The 17,089-nt window shown below is 35.2% G+C and overlaps 1 long non-coding RNA gene across 1 annotated transcript in view; it reads right to left on the reverse strand.

The window, feature by feature from the left end:
* The window catches only part of LOC145662545 (uncharacterized), a 138,993-nt gene extending 137,003 nt beyond the window's left edge, over positions 1-1,990 (reverse strand). The window contains exon 1 of the long non-coding RNA XR_014127065.1: positions 1,937-1,990. This is a non-coding gene — a long non-coding RNA (uncharacterized LOC145662545). The remainder of the gene's footprint in view (positions 1-1,936) is intronic.
* Between the last annotated feature and the right edge of the window lie 15,099 nt (positions 1,991-17,089).

Here is a 17,089-nt window from a genome sequence, read left to right on the forward strand (position 1 = left end):
AATTCTGATAATGTGATCGCCGAGAGTCGTCATTCCTCATGTGTGACGGAATAACATCACTATATATTCTGAAAGAGTAGGAATTTAGTTCTAACATACTGTAAATAGGCTAGGAACCTAGGTCCGACAACAATTGTTCCCAATTAGGCCCCGCACCTACCAAGGCCGGCCCTGGACGTACATTGTAGTTGGTTTAAGATATTTCGGATTGCTTTTCATACCCTGAGATACGACGATTTACACTAATGCAGAATCAGATATATCTAAATAGAAGTACTAATAAAGTAAATAACTAGCTATTAGCCCTACACATACTGTACATACGCTATATATAAATAGTATACAGGGTGTTTCGAAACAACACCGACAACGTTTACGAGGTGATTTCTGACACCAAGATAAGACAAAAAGTACAGACCAACCTGGGTGCACAAATGCTTCCTTTTGGAGTTATAGGCTTCCAAAAACAGGAAGAAAATGAATTTTAAAGGTCCATAGCTCCGAAACTATGGGACTGTCCTTATCGGGTTAAGACTTCACTTAGGAACTAGTATGTGCCCTATCCAAATATCCAAGTTTCACAATCCTGCGGCATTTCTTGAACAATTTTTATGGAGGTGGTTGGTGAGCACTTCAAATTGTATACCCGTAGCCAAACTTTTTCTATAGAAATTGTTACGAGAGTACCTTAGGATTCTGAAACTTGTATTTTTGTATAGCGTACATATTAGTTCCTAAGTGAAGTCTTGACCCGACTACGGTAGGTCCCATAATTTTTGGAGCTATGGACCTTTAAAATTAATTTTTTTCATGTTTTCGGCAGTCTATAACTCCGAAAGGAAACATTTGTGCACTCAAGGTGGTCTATACTTTGTCATATTTTTGTGTCAGGAATCCTTCCAAACGTTGTCGGTGTTGTTTTGAAACACCCTGTATATCGTATTGTATAGTATATACGATATTACATACTGTACACATGTATTGTTCTTTGAGTTTTTTTCTAAGTAAAATGCTTTGATACGTTAATAGATGAGGGTAATTATTTTCTCTTTAGCATCTCCATTTTGACGCCCAAGTGTATGATCAAATGTTAAGTACCATCGCCATTGCCTTTAGTGTGAGTGGAAGGGTTGAATACCTAGTACAGGTACAATTTATTGTGTTTGTAAAGCATCGTGTATTCAGTACTAAAATGCCTAAATTACGAAATACCCAATTCCGATCGATGTACAAAACACAGCTACGAAGATAATGAAAATTTCCCAACACAGCTCAAAATTTACCACAAACCCATTATATAGCCTATATCCTACTACGAAGTAAACTATTTTATCCCATTAAGAAATAAACTATTTAATCCTATTCACTTCCATTAATCGAACATTTTCAAAGGTGATAATTAACCGTTTAATTTTGCCTTATAGTATTAAATAAATTAAGATTAATTAATCGAATACGGTATTGTAGCTCAGTATTAAATTGGTCACTGAGTGTGGTGAGTTTTGTTTGTTTGTTTGTTTGTTTGTTTGATTTAAGGTTAGATTATCTTGTGAATAAATTGTTCACTAATCACTTGAGAGGAACTTTCGCTAACCACTAGACAACAACTACACTACCATGGCTACAAGTAGAAACGATGTTGCTGGAAACTAGGAAGGTGAGTACCCTGCGATCCTCAATTCCAACAAATGCAGACCTACACTTTTCTTAGCCTTTGAAACACCCGGTGAAACAACGGATACAAATGCCACAGTTTAGACTCAAATCCGGCAATTATACCAGTTCTGTTTCGCCATTAATTTACTTTTATTATTTCTTTTTTATACTAAAGAAACTGTTTATGGAACGCCCTAATTAAGATTTTATTTCCAGTACGGTAAACTTTGATTACAACCTCAGCAGGGTACAATATTTGATACAAAAATAATTTACTTACGTGCTGTATCATTTGCTTCTGAAACAGCACAATCTCTGTCATTTACCTACAAAAAAAAGGGAAAGAATAATTAGTAAAAAGTTTATATTATACGATATAATAGACACTCTTCATCAAGACTAATATTCTAAATACTAATTTTATGTCACACAATGGTTCCCAAACAAATTTTTAGCTACAAATAGTGGCGTGCCGACGGGGCAAGGGAGAGAGAGAGAGAATTGTAGCCCGACATCAATGATTCTTTCACACATTATTGAAATGGGAAGGATTTTAGTGTTCTCAAATATTGAGTTGATTTTGAGTTTAACGTCCCGTTCAGCAGCGAGGCTATATGAGACGTGGACCTACTGATTAACGTGGAATCCGAACCACATGAGCTCCCGCCGGGGATCGAACCCGGGTCTCCCACGCCAAAGGCGCGTATTCTCAAATATTGGAACTGCAATAATCTCTGTATCTGAAGGAGGGTTAATACGTACGTGTGATAATACATCAGTTTCAAATGTTTGGAAGATGTATATACAGGTCTGTAATCAAGTGTATACGGCGGTATACCCCGTACATTCTCTGCTTAGTCATTCGAGTATAGGCTATATTCTGCTTCAAGGTTCATTAGTCATCAACACCCGAAGTGCGGGGGGAAGACAAGGGGCTCGGACCCCCTGGCTCACGAAAATATATACGGAATATAGCAAACCACGTACATTAAATACCAGAAATACGTAACATAGCAACTATGGAGATGGACCCCCTAGAAAATTTTCTTCGGGCGCCCCTGCCAACAGTACTTTTGTTTCGTTTATTTATTTAATCGGATCATGACTCCAGTGATAAAGTGACTGTACCACGTTTCTGTCTATCCTATTCTTAGGTTCTGTTCAAATATATCGATCATGAGAAAAAATCATTTTTCATGACTACCCTAAGATCACAAGAGAGGGAGGGAAAGAAAAAATACTAATGGAGCGATTTATCTAAGTGATGTCAAGAGAATGGCATTTTTTTATTATTATTATAATGGATTGATGCAATCTTTATATATTAATAGATTAATTAATTCTACAATGCGTTTTACACTGTTCATTTAAAAACACGCATTCTCCATTACCATATGTGTCTATCCCAATCATAGAAGTTTACAAAACAGGAGTATAAACTTATCTACGGAAAGAATATTACCGACATTAAAAGTAGTCGAATGTCACTTCCAGCGATTTGAGAATTTATCTAATCGTACAAACTAACCAAAGATCAAAGAAAATGTATAAACGGTTGCTTGAGCACTGGATCATAATATAGGAGAGAGCTGAGTGAAATCCCCGATCGTAATGGTGTACGCCTAACTTCTCTGCAGTAACACGAACATTTTTCCAAGGGTTCGCTTGCACGGTGTTCCTGAGGAGTTCATCCAGACGGTGCCCACGGAGCTCATTTTGAAATGTGCTACAGGAACGAAATTTGACAAACCAACATAGATGATGCATTCATTCATTGATCTTGAATTAAATGCATTCAATGTTTTGCTTTCGGCTTGCTGTGCAGAATGTTCCATTTTGAATTCACGAAGAAAAATTACTCGCAAATTGTGTTTTCTTCATGGTGCACTTTCATAGATTGTGTTCATCAACGCACTGCCTGAGTACCCCAGTCTGTTTGCTGAGCATATACAAAGTTTGTGAGAGACGTGTGACCTTATTCCATCCCTGTGTTGTGTTTCTGAGGGGAGTTTCCATCAGACGTCAAATTGGACATTTTATTCGCACCAACCTGATACAAATGAAAAATATAGGAAATTCCAATTTAATTTAGAGTTTAACGTTGGTTTCGAGAGGAATTTCAAAGATTTTTTTTTAAACGGAGGAATACATATAGTTCTCATTTTAATGTGTTTATATATATATATATATATATATATATATATATATATATATATATATATATATATATATATATATATATATATATATATATATTATATATACGAGGCATGTTAGAAAGGTAATTAGATAGGTTACACTGTACACGAATCAACAACGCTGATGCTTCAATCTTCACACGGAAATTCACTTAAAATTTGCTATTGACTCAGTACAAGTTTGAACTTGTTCCAGTTGTTACAGGATTGCTGAGAGAGTTAAGTGTAGTTGCAGTGTTGCCAATTTGGGGGAAAAGTCGCTAAATGTAGGGGATTCACCTTTCAGGATAGCGACAAAAAATAATTTTTCCGATTAGCGACTTTTTTGGTGATTTAGAAATGATGATTTGACGACTTACTTACAAATCTATCGACTTTTGCGCTGCGAACAACTTGTCCTAAAATAAGTACTATTAGCTCGAATCAGTTCAGATATATGTTTATTTTCCTTTTGCTTATTTGAATCAGTGCAGGTGTTGACGAGCTGGGAAACTGCATAACATTTATCTCAATATTCCCACTTTGATTGCTGTTATCTCTAACCTCCTCATGGGGACCAATCCCAGCTTTTAATGTCCTTTAGTTTCTAGAGCTTCCTTTAGAAGCACAAATAATGCATTACCGATAGCGAACAGACTATCTGTAAAAGCGTGAGTAGAAGTGAAGTGAGTAAATTTTTTTCTAGACCTTTAATTTTGTTCGTTTTTCTAAACTCATTTTTGATTTCGCTGAAGCAAAATTGATCATAAAGTTAAAACTGTATAAAAGTGAAATAATTATTAGTTATATATGAGTCTTTCATATATGTTCTTGTAGCGTAGATAGTACTATGGCTTCAATTGATCACGTATGTTACACACACACACACACACACACATTATATTATATATATATATATATATATATATATATATATATATATATATATATATATATATATATAAGAAAGAGGCAAAATTCCACGAATTTTTTTTTAGCGACTTTTCACCCAAAATTGGAGTCATTTCATCTCCTATTTAGCGACTTTTTGTATTAACTTGTTGGCAACACTGTAGTTGTGTTTGTAAGATGCATTACAAAAGTGAAACAACAACAATGGAGTTTCAGTAACGTTCTACCATCAAGTTTTGTTTACTTGTAAACTTATGAAAAGGTAGGCCTACGAAGAAATCGAAGATTGTATGGAGAACATTCCCTATCCAGGTCAAAAATGTTCAAATGGCTCAAGTCCTTTGTAGAAGGCGAAGAATAAATGGGAGACAAACTGTGTGGGAAGAGCTTCAACCTCAGAAACGGATGACAATGTGGACTGAGTGAAGTCTCTTGTGAGGTTAGATTGTCGACTGACGATGAGGACGATCAACAGTGAGTTAAATTTTATTGTGGTTACTGTCCATCAAATCTTAACACAGGGTTGGGTTTGGACAACAGAAAAGTGAGCCAAGATGGCTTCAAAAGAACCATATCACATGGCAATCTCCAGCAGTGAATTTTTGGCAGGAAAAAGGATTCCTATGGTTTCTTTGCCTCCCTATCCATCGGGTCTCAGCTCCTATGACCTTTTACTCATCTTGCTGAAAAAAATACTTGAAAGAGCATCACTTTGTTAGTTTAGATAATATCTAGGAGAGGGTAACCGACGAGCTGGAAGATATTACAGTAGAAGCATTTTAACACTGGTATGAAGAATAGTAACAAAACCTCCATCACTGTGTAAGTGCCCAAGGGGACTTATTTTGAAGAGGATAACTTTGACTTGTAAAAATAACAAAATTCATCGTTACAAGAAAATAAATTTCTTACTTTTCTAACTCACCTCGTATATTATAATTTAAAACACGTTATTTCCTGATATCGATCTGGATTCGGATAATTGGAGTTGTAGGGGCCACGGTGGCTCAGTAGTAAAGAGGTTACCTGTGGTGCGTGGGGTCTCTTGGTCGACTTCGGCCAAGTAAGTTTGTGATGGACAACATTGTCCCCGTGGGTATTCGTTTCCCTACCACATTCTCATTCCAAATTCTTCCATTATCATTCACTTGCCTTAATCGTTCGTCTCCCTTAGTCTTAAGGGTTGTAATTGTGGGACTTAACATTATATCTGAAAAAATTTCATTTACATTTCAATTATAGTTGTACTGTACTTGCAATCTGAACATGAAAGAGGAGTGGACACAGTTATGCGGAAAGGGACAAGTCAGAGAGAAAAAAGGGAACATGCATACTATAAAACACAATAAGAGATGACATATCACCACAAAGAATACTTCTGCCTATGCCTATATGGTTATATATAGTATTATATATACGTAATATAATCTTATTAACACAAATGCTGAGTACAGCCGCTTATTTGATATTAACTGTAAGCATTCATTATAAAACGATAGGAAATCCATTGTCTGGGGTAATTTACCCTTAGCTGTTATGTAGGGCCCGCGGTGGGTCAGTGGTAGAGCGTTCACCTCTGGCGTATGGAGTCTTTGGTTCGATCTCAGCTCGTGCAAGTGAACTTTGTGATTGACAAACACTGTGTGCGTGGGTTTTCTCAGGGTTCTCCCATTTTCTTCACTCTACTATTTAATTAATTTCTCATCATCACCGTCGCCTTTAGCCTTGCCGGCATAACCGTGGGACGTAACCTTATCAGCTGTTACGCAAACCCACACAACCAAAATGTAATGTAGGCTGCATACAAGCAAAGAGTTCCTAGCAACTGCAAGAAACTTGCAATACACTTTCACTCCCTCCGCCATAAATTCACTCCTGAGAAAAAAAAATACTTCGTACGCGCTTAGATTTGGTGAAGATCGTGTGTGTGCAAAATTCGATGGGTTTAGGTGACCTTTTTTCTATACGAAAAGCTGTCGACTTCTTCATTATATTATTATTTTACTATATTAAATATGAAGATAATGCGGTGTTGAAAGTGTTGATCAGAGACAGAGAGATAAAAAAAAAAAATGATTAATTCAAACAACATTAAAAGGACATACTGATGTGTTAATATGAAGGAACCACCTTCAACATAGCAACCAATTTCTGCTCAATTACGATTCCTTTCGTTTTCAATGCATATCCTGATCATCATACACTCATTGCCAGGTTATATGCCGTTAATTGAGAAGCTTCATCCTTTAAGGGACAGGTGAGAAATGTAAATGAAAAATTATGTACGTATTGTTAAAAGAAGGATATGAAGCAACTCTGACAAAAACCACGGACAGGATGTTGTTTACAACAGTGGTACTCAACCTTTTTTGACCGATAACACACTTTACTGAACGCACATCGCGGCACATCTCTTTGATTTAAAAAAAAATTAATTATAATATAAATTATAATAGCGTAAGACTAAGTTTCCATAAAGTAGTGATTCTTTATAATACTCAGCATTGTGGTAACTCATGGAGGTCTGGTTTGGTACGCTGTTTCAAAATTGAGTTTAGTAAATGCTTCATGATTTTTTACATTCTAAAATTTCGCGACATCCTATGGGACTGCGTAACACATCAGTATGTCGCGACACATCGGTTGAGAAACACTGGCCCACGAAACTATCACAAACTCTCATAACCTGTGGGATCGAACGACGAGTCCGTTTCACTAGAAGAGGGGGTTTTATTACCGAGCCATCGTGTTCAGTCCACCTAAGAAAAAATGATACACTACGAGTCAATCGTTCTTTCAGAAAAAAAATGTTCCGGGGGCACACTTAGTATTCCGGGGGGCACTGCTGGTACTATTCTATTTATTATTATATTGTAGAGTATTATTTTGGTCTTATCTCTCAGAGCTCCGGGGGGGGGGCAGTGCTTCCCGAAAAAAACATGTCTGGAAGAAACACTGCTCCGAGTTGCTTTCTAAAGTTGTTGTAAGTGATAACATGAGTAGTAGTCCCCCCCGTATGGCGAACTGAGTCAGCAAAATTTTTTGTGACGTCATAGGTCAAAGGTCAATGACCTTGGCCCGGGGTCAATGACCTAGGGGTACCTAGGACCACCCCCTCTAAATTTTGGCAGGGGTACCTTGGCCCACCCCCTAAATTTTGGCAGGGGTACATAGGACCACCCCGCTTAAATTTTGGAAATTGTCAAATCTAAAAATTTGGTATGGTAGCCTAGGACCATAGTATGTACCTCTATCAGTATTGGGTGTCTATGTCGTTCCCTTTCATGGGTAAAAAATTGCCAAAAATTCAAATTTCGGGGGTTTTTGACCTAATTTATCCCCTTTGATGAGGTGTTATTACCTTATATGGTTATATGGGCGTATACAGGGGTCCATTCCCTTTCATAAGACATGGGTATATTGGTGCACCCCTTGAAAAATTTGGGAGGGGTACCTTGGCCCACCCCTTAAATTTTGAAAATTGCCCAATTTCAACATTGGGTATTATAGTACAGGACCCTAATATGTATTATGATAAATTTGGGTGGTCCACCTCGTCCCCTTTTAGGGGTACAAAATTGCCAAAATATAAACGTAAGCAATACGTTGTACCACGTGTTTGGTTTCGACCTAAGTTATCCCTTTGATGAGGTATTATTACCCTATATAGTTATATGGGCGTATACAGGGGTCCATTCCCTTTCATAAGACATGGGTATATTAATGCACCCCTTGAAAAATTTGGGAGGGGTACCTTGGCCCACCCCTTCATTTTTGGAAATTGCCCAATTTAAACATTTGGTATTATAGTATAGGACGCTAATATGGATCACTATAAATTTGGGTGGTCCACCTCGTTCCCTTCTAGGGGTACAAAATTGCCAAAATATAAACGTAAGCAATACGTTATACCACGTGTTTTGTTTCGACCTAAGTTATCCTTTTGATGAGGTGTTATTACCCTATATGGTTATATGGGCGTATACAGGGGTCCATTACCTTTCATAACATATGGGTATATTGGTGCACCCCTTTAAAAATTTTGGAGGGGTACCTTGGCCCACCCCTTAAATTTTAGAAATTGCCCAATTTAAACATTTGGTATTATAGTATAGGACGCTAATATGGATCACTATAAATTTGGGTGGTCCACCTCGTTCCCTTTTAGGGGTACAAAATTGCCAAATTTTAGTACAACCACGTGTTTGGTTTTTAACCTAATTTATCTCCTTGGATGAGGTCCTATTACCTTATATGGTTATATGGTCATGTATAGGTGTTCATTCCCTATCATAAGACATAGGTACATTGGTGCACCCCTTTAAATTTTTAGGAGGGGTACCCTGGCCCACCCCTTCAATTTCAGAAATTCTCCAATTTAAGCATTTGGTATTATAGTACAGGACCTCATTATGTATCATGATAAATTTGGATGGTCCATCTTGTTCCCTTTCATGGGTACGAAATTGCCAAATTTAGGTACAACCACGTGTTTGGTTTTTGATTTAATTTATTCCCTTGGATGAGGTCCTATTACCTTATATGGTTATATGGTCATGTATATGGGTCCATTTCCTATCATAAGACATAGGTACATTTTTGCACGCCTTTAAATTTTTGGGAGAGGTACCTTCGCCCACCCCTTTAATTTTGGAAATTGTTCAATTTAAACATTTGGTATTACAGTATAGGACCCTAATATGGATCACTATAAATTTGGGTGGTCCACCTCGTTCCCTTTTTAGGGGTACAAAATTGCCAAAATATAAACGTAAGCAATACGTTGTACCACGTGTTTGGTTTTTGACCTAATTTATCTCCTTGGATGAGGTCCTATTACCTTATATGGTCATGTATAGGTGTTCATTTCCTATCATAAGACATAGGTACATTGGTGCATCCCTTTCAATTTTAGGAGAGGTACGTACCTTGGCCCGCCCCTTAAATTTTGGAATTTTTTTGATTTAAGCATTCGGTATTATAGTACAGGACCTTAATATGTATCATGATAAATTTGGATGGTCCACATCGTCCACTTTCATGGGTACGAAATTGCCAAAATATAAACGTAAGCAATACGTTGTACCACGTGTTTGACATTTTGACCCAATTTATCTCTTGGATGAGGTCCTATTACCTTATATGTTTATATGGTTATGTATAGGGGTCTATTCCCTATCATAAGACATAGGTACATTTGTGCACCCCTTTAAAATTTGTTAGGGGTACCTTGGCCCATCCCTTAAATTTTAGAAATTGCTCATTTTATATATTTGGTATTATAGTACTGGACCCTAACATGTATTATGATAAATTTGGGTGGTTTACCTCGTTTCTCTTTCATGGGTACATGTTATATGGGTATGTACAGAGGTTTATTACCTTTATATGTTTATGTTCCCTTTTAAATTTGGGGAATTATCAAATAACAAAATTCGGTAAACCTTTTTCTAAGACCCATTGTAGATGTTGGTGTTCCTCTTATGGCCAAATATTCAAAATTTAAAGGTTATTGACCGGCTTTATTATTGAATAAGTACAGGATTTATTACTTTTTTCATAACACACAGGTGTATTTGTGTACCAATCTTAAATTTTGAAAGGGGTACATTTCTTATTGTCATATCAATAATTGGTAATGGTTCTTAAAATTGGATAGTATCTCATTCATTGGGTAAATCATTGTGATCACGTAATCAGTTATTGACCTATGATGGAATTAGGAGTCCAGGACATTGGAACATTGAAACTTTGTAGGATAATTTGAGAATTGCGTCATTGGTTTTGATTATTCCCGCCAAATATAAACGTAAGCAAGACGTTGTACCACGTGATTGACCTTGATGAGGTAGTGTACAGGGATTCATTTCCTTTGTTGTGGTACTTCTTAAGTTTGAGTACACACACACTTCTAGAAAACAGTTGGTTCTACTCAGGTAAACATTTGATGGACATTATTGACATTATTGAGCATATAATGATATGATTAACTCTAAGACTTAGGTATATCAAGAGAAGTATTCTTTAAATTTGGGAATGGTGATAAACAGAATTTTAACATAAGGTGCGAAATTTGAAACAATACATTGAACTTTAGTCACAGCTCATAGTCTAAGATCATTGGTGGTGATTGATTTGAAATCTGATAGCTAACCTTATTGAATCTTATGACTCATAGACGAAAGGCAATACATGCTACAACACTGGCAAAGTTATTGTTAATGCAATTTGATTGGTTGATCACTATCTTTCCGGCAATCTGATTGGTTGATCACTATCTTTCGTGCAATCTGATTGGTTGATGATTTTCAAATCTTTGCTGTATTCAGTTTTAAGTTTTGTTTAACATTTAAAAATCTTGGTTTCGTTCAACATTTTGCACTCACTGATAAATATGATCAAAACCGTTTATTTGTTAATCGAATAGTTAAAAACCGGATAAAGTTTGACGGTTAACCGTGAAACGTAAAAATTTTTTTAGTTTGAAATTTTTTTGCTTGAAATTTTTTGTTTGAAAATTTTTTCGTTTCCAAATTTTTTTTGTTTCAAAATTTTGTTTGAGATTTTTTCGTTTGAAATTTTTTTCGTTTGAAATTTTTTGTTTGAAAATTTTTGTTCGAAAATTTTGTTTAAAATTTTTTGTTTAAAATTTTTCGTTTCCAAATTTTTTGTTTGAAATTTTTTGTTTCAAAATTTTGTTTGAAATTTTTTCGCTTCAAAATTTTGTTTGAATTTTTTTCGTTTGAAATTTTTTGTTTGAAAATTTTTGTTCGAAAATTTTGTTTAAAATTTTTTGTTTAAAATTTTTCGTTTCCAAATTTTTTGTTTGAAATTTTTTTGTTTCAAAATTTTGTTAAAAATTTCGAGAACAAAAATTTTCAAACAAAATTTTGAAGCGAAAAAATTTCAGTTTCAAATTTTGAGTTGACATTTTTAAAAGTTTGTGCACTTATTAGTAAAGAACCGGAACTGTTTAGAACAGAAACCTTTGACAACATTGTGGTGCAATAGTACACGTCAGAACCTGGGGGTTGTACTTGAAATGAAAAAACACAATTCATTGAAATGGATCATTTTATTACACTCCACATACATCCATACCAGATATATGATCTGGATATTGTCGATACAATGTATTTTGAACTTCGTGCACTAGTTTGTCTTTAGCATATAATTTTAATTCCAATTGAAGTCTTTTAAGGTCTATTGCAATATCAATTGGTGGAAACTCAATGTCCATTTGATCACAAATAAACTGTTTATCAATACAGGTATGCACCCACGAACGATGTTGACAACCATCACAATATCTAGATACATGTTGAACAATATGCATAACACATTTTTCAAAATAGTACTTTTTCAGGAATATACTAGTTTTGTTGCACACTTCCACTGCATGTTTCACACACTGGAATACGCTGATAAATTTGTTCCATTCCGTTTGCGTTAGATACACCATGTTGCGTGGGACATGGAATGTACTCTTTTTACGTAACAGCACCATCTTTTCTTCGAGGACTGTACGCAGCACCACTTCATGATTTGAGCCTAATGATTTGACTATGGTCACATTTAGCTCATCATTCATTTGGTCGATTCGTGCCATTCTTCACAGGTCAGTTGTACACCAAATTGTTCTGCTTTGCCCAAACGAATCACTGGCTCAAATGTTCTAGCACTGATACCAATCATCACATGTTTTGTTTGAAATATATTTATTGGATAATAGCTTGCGAAGATGAACTCTTTATCGTTAGAAGTACACATCTTTCCTCCTGAAAAGCACTTGCTCAAATGATTTCGTGGGATGACACTGTATTTGCTGGTTTATAGTTATTGCTGACGTCATTGGTAAAGAATGTGCTGACGTTTGAATTCATGGTTTCATCACAGTTGCTGACGTCATGCTGACCAACCACATTCATACAACTGTGTCTGACGTGCTGACGTTTGAATCACAATTGCTGACGAATCTGGCTGTGTACTAAATTCAAATTGATGACTTCGACCCAAGATCCTTTATAACATAAAGATACAGATCCAGTATTTAAGAAACGCAGCAGTTCATCTTGTTTTGATGCTTCCATGGGTAAATATCTTGCTGATAAAATTATATTCTTATCATTTTCAAGCTTCACTACGATTCTTAATCCAAACTTTGTAGGTTCAAAAATGTGTTATGCATATTGTACAACATGTATCTAGATATTGTGATGGTTGTCAACATCGTTCATGGGTGCTTACCTGTATTGATAAACAGTTTATTTGTGATCAAATGGACATTGAGTTTCCACCAATTGATATCGCAATAGACCTTAAAAGACTTCAATTGGAATTAAAATTATATGCTAAAGACAAACTAGTGCAAGAAGTTCAAAATACATTGTATCGACAATATCCAGAACCACTATCTGGTATGGATGTATGTAGAGTGTAATAAAATGATCCATTTCAATGAATTGTGTTTTTTTCATTTCAAATACAACCCCAGGTTCTGACGTGTACTATTGCACCACAATGTTGTCAAAGGTTTCTGTTCTAAACAGTTCCGGTTCTTTACTAATAAGTGCACAAACTTTTAAAAATGTCAACTCAAAATTTGAAACAAAAATTTCGAGAACAAAAATTTTCAAACAAAATTTTGAAGCGAAAAAATTTCAAACAAAATTTTGAAACAAAAAAATTTCAAACAAAAAATTTGGAAACGAAAAATTTTAAACAAAAAATTTTAAACAAAATTTTCGAACAAAAATTTTCAAACAAAAAATTTCAAACGAAAAAAATTCAAACAAAATTTTGAAGCGAAAAAATTTCAAACAAAATTTTGAAACAAAAAATTTCAAACAAAAAATTTGGAAACGAAAAATTTTAAACAAAATTTTAAACAAAATTTTCGAACAAAAATTTTCAAACAAAAAATTTCAAACGAAAAAAATTTCAAACGAAAAAAATTTCAAACGAAAAAATCTCAAACAAAATTTTGAAACAAAAAAAATTTGGAAACGAAAAAATTTTCAAACAAAAAATTTCAAGCAAAAAAATTTCAAACTAAAAAAATTTTACGTTTCACGGTTAACCGTCAAACTTTATCCGGTTTTTAACTATTCGATTAACAAATAAACGGTTTTGATCATATTTATCAGTGAGTGCAAAATGTTGAACGAAACCAAGATTTTTAAATGTTAAACAAAACTTAAAACTGAATACAGCAAAGATTTGAAAATCATCAACCAATCAGATTGCACGAAAGATAGTGATCAACCAATCAGATTGCCGGAAAGATAGTGATCAACCAATCAAATTGCATTAACAATAACTTTGCCAGTGTTGTAGCATGTATTGCCTTTCGTCTATGAGTCATAAGATTCAATAAGGTTAGCTATCAGATTTCAAATCAATCACCACCAATGATCTTAGACTATGAGCTGTGACTAAAGTTCAATGTATTGTTTCAAATTTCGCACCTTATGTTAAAATTCTGTTTATCACCATTCCCAAATTTAAAGAATACTTCTCTTGATATACCTAAGTCTTAGAGTTAATCATATCATTATATGCTCAATAATGTCAATAATGTCCATCAAATGTTTACCTGAGTAGAACCAACTGTTTTCTAGAAGTGTGTGTGTACTCAAACTTAAGAAGTACCACAACAAAGGAAATGAATCCCTGTACACTACCTCATCAAGGTCAATCACGTGGTACAACGTCTTGCTTACGTTTATATTTGGCGGGAATAATCAAAACCAATGACGCAATTCTCAAATTATCCTACAAAGTTTCAATGTTCCAATGTCCTGGACTCCTAATTCCATCATAGGTCAATAACTGATTACGTGATCACAATGATTTACCCAATGAATGAGATACTATCCAATTTTAAGAACCATTACCAATTATTGATATGACAATAAGAAATGTACCCCTTTCAAAATTTAAGATTGGTACACAAATACACCTGTGTGTTATGAAAAAAGTAATAAATCCTGTACTTATTCAATAATAAAGCCGGTCAATAACCTTTAAATTTTGAATATTTGGCCATAAGAGGAACACCAACATCTACAATGGGTCTTAGAAAAAGGTTTACCGAATTTTGTTATTTGATAATTCCCCAAATTTAAAAGGGAACATAAACATATAAAGGTAATAAACCTCTGTACATACCCATATAACATGTACCCATGAAAGAGAAACGAGGTAAACCACCCAAATTTATCATAATACATGTTAGGGTCCAGTACTATAATACCAAATATATAAAATGAGCAATTTCTAAAATTTAAGGGATGGGCCAAGGTACCCCTAACAAATTTTAAAGGGGTGCACAAATGTACCTATGTCTTATGATAGGGAATAGACCCCTATACATAACCATATAAACATATAAGGTAATAGGACCTCATCCAAGAGATAAATTGGGTCAAAATGTCAAACACGTGGTACAACGTATTGCTTACGTTTATATTTTGGCAATTTCGTACCCATGAAAGTGGACGATGTGGACCATCCAAATTTATCATGATACATATTAAGGTCCTGTACTATAATACCGAATGCTTAAATCAAAAAAATTCCAAAATTTAAGGGGCGGGCCAAGGTACGTACCTCTCCTAAAATTGAAAGGGATGCACCAATGTACCTATGTCTTATGATAGGAAATGAACACCTATACATGACCATATAAGGTAATAGGACCTCATCCAAGGAGATAAATTAGGTCAAAAACCAAACACGTGGTACAACGTATTGCTTACGTTTATATTTTGGCAATTTTGTACCCCTAAAAAGGGAACGAGGTGGACCACCCAAATTTATAGTGATCCATATTAGGGTCCTATACTGTAATACCAAATGTTTAAATTGAACAATTTCCAAAATTAAAGGGGTGGGCGAAGGTACCTCTCCCAAAAATTTAAAGGCGTGCAAAAATGTACCTATGTCTTATGATAGGAAATGGACCCATATACATGACCATATAACCATATAAGGTAATAGGACCTCATCCAAGGGAATAAATTAAATCAAAAACCAAACACGTGGTTGTACCTAAATTTGGCAATTTCGTACCCATGAAAGGGAACAAGATGGACCATCCAAATTTATCATGATACATAATGAGGTCCTGTACTATAATACCAAATGCTTAAATTGGAGAATTTCTGAAATTGAAGGGGTGGGCCAGGGTACCCCTCCTAAAAATTTAAAGGGGTGCACCAATGTACCTATGTCTTATGATAGGGAATGAACACCTATACATGACCATATAACCATATAAGGTAATAGGACCTCATCCAAGGAGATAAATTAGGTTAAAAACCAAACACGTGGTTGTACTAAAATTTGGCAATTTTGTACCCCTAAAAGGGAACGAGGTGGACCACCCAAATTTATAGTGATCCATATTAGCGTCCTATACTATAATACCAAATGTTTAAATTGGGCAATTTCTAAAATTTAAGGGGTGGGCCAAGGTACCCCTCCAAAATTTTTAAAGGGGTGCACCAATATACCCATATGTTATGAAAGGTAATGGACCCCTGTATACGCCCATATAACCATATAGGGTAATAACACCTCATCAAAAGGATAACTTAGGTCGAAACAAAACACGTGGTATAACGTATTGCTTACGTTTATATTTTGGCAATTTTGTACCCCTAGAAGGGAACGAGGTGGACCACCCAAATTTATAGTGATCCATATTAGCGTCCTATACTATAATACCAAATGTTTAAATTGGGCAATTTCCAAAAATGAAGGGGTGGGCCAAGGTACCCCTCCCAAATTTTTCAAGGGGTGCATTAATATACCCATGTCTTATGAAAGGGAATGGACCCCTGTATACGCCCATATAACTATATAGGGTAATAATACCTCATCAAAGGGATAACTTAGGTCGAAACCAAACACGTGGTACAACGTATTGCTTACGTTTATATTTTGGCAATTTTGTACCCCTAAAAGGGGACGAGGTGGACCACCCAAATTTATCATAATACATATTAGGGTCCTGTACTATAATACCCAATGTTGAAATTGGGCAATTTTCAAAATTTAAGGGGTGGGCCAAGGTACCCCTCCCAAATTTTTCAAGGGGTGCACCAATATACCCATGTCTTATGAAAGGGAATGGACCCCTGTATACGCCCATATAACCATATAAGGTAATAACACCTCATCAAAGGGGATAAATTAGGTCAAAAACCCCCGAAATTTGAATTTTTGGCAATTTTTTACCCATGAAAGGGAACGACATAGACACCCAATACTGATAGAGGTACATACTATGGTCCTAGGCTACCATACCAAATTTTTAGATTTGACAATTTCCAAAATTT

This window comes from Thermobia domestica, chromosome 1 (genome assembly GCF_964235325.1).
Source record: "Thermobia domestica chromosome 1, izTheDome1.hap1.1, whole genome shotgun sequence".
Lineage (NCBI taxonomy): Eukaryota > Metazoa > Arthropoda > Insecta > Zygentoma > Lepismatidae > Thermobia > Thermobia domestica.